Source organism: Colobus angolensis, unplaced genomic scaffold (genome assembly GCF_000951035.1).
Source record: "Colobus angolensis palliatus isolate OR3802 unplaced genomic scaffold, Cang.pa_1.0 Scaffold34, whole genome shotgun sequence".
In the NCBI taxonomy this organism is placed as follows: domain Eukaryota; kingdom Metazoa; phylum Chordata; class Mammalia; order Primates; family Cercopithecidae; genus Colobus; species Colobus angolensis.
The window spans coordinates 4,997,177-4,998,063 of NW_012116710.1; the positions used below are offsets into that span (position 1 = coordinate 4,997,177).

An 887-nucleotide genomic window follows, 5' to 3' on the forward strand; every position below is an offset into this window, starting at 1 on the left:
TTACATGAGCAAGGAGGAGTGCCTCAAGAAATGTGCTGCTGTTACAGGTAAGACAGTAGTAGTTAGAGCTTTTTTTTTTTTTTTTTTTTTTTTTTTTCTGTTTTGAGATGGAGTCTTGCTCTGTCGCCCAGGCTGGAGTGCAGTGGTGCAATCTCGGCTCACTGCAAGCTCCACCTCCCAGGTTCACACCATTCTCCTGCCTCAGCCTCCCAAGTAGTTGGGACTACAGGCACCCACCACCACGCCCAACTAATTTTTTGTGTTTTTAATAGAGACGGTTAGCCAGGATGGTCTCGATCTCCTGACCTCGTGATCCACCCACCTCGGCCCCACAAAGTGCTGGGATTACAGGCGTGAGCCACCACGCCTGGCCCCTGCTTTTTATTTAAACAGGGTCTCACTGCAGCCTCCACTTCCTGGGCTCAAGCAGATCCTCACACCTCAGCCTCCTGAGTAGTTGGGACTACAGGCACACGCCACCACACCTTGCTCATTTTGAAATTTTTTGTAGAGATGGGTCTCCCTGTGTTACCTAGGCTGGTCTCAAACTCTTGGCCTCAAACAATTCTCCCACCTGGGCCTTCCAAAGTGCTGGGATTACAGGTGTGAGCCACTGTGCCCAGCCAGATTTTGCTATTTAGAGACAATTTATTAACTGGAATGTAGATACTTTCCTCTCTTTATTAGTTCTTGACAGTGGAATCTGGGCGATGTTTTAAAAAGCAGAAGAAACAGGCACCGTATGAATGCCCTGTGGCCGTACAGTGGTTTCACAGCAGACCCTCACTCCTCCTCTTCCCAGCTTCCTTTCTCCCACTTTACTAAGTGCAAGTTTCAGAGCAGACCGATGAGGAAGTAGCCTTGCCTTCTTTTTTTTTTTTTTTTTT

At 47.9% G+C, this 887-nt stretch overlaps 1 protein-coding gene across 2 annotated transcripts in view; it reads left to right on the top strand.

Annotated features, from left to right (window-relative positions):
• Positions 1-887, top strand: part of SPINT2 (serine peptidase inhibitor, Kunitz type, 2) — a 47,520-nt gene that overhangs the window by 35,021 nt on the left and 11,612 nt on the right. The gene's annotated exons all lie outside the window — the stretch shown is intronic.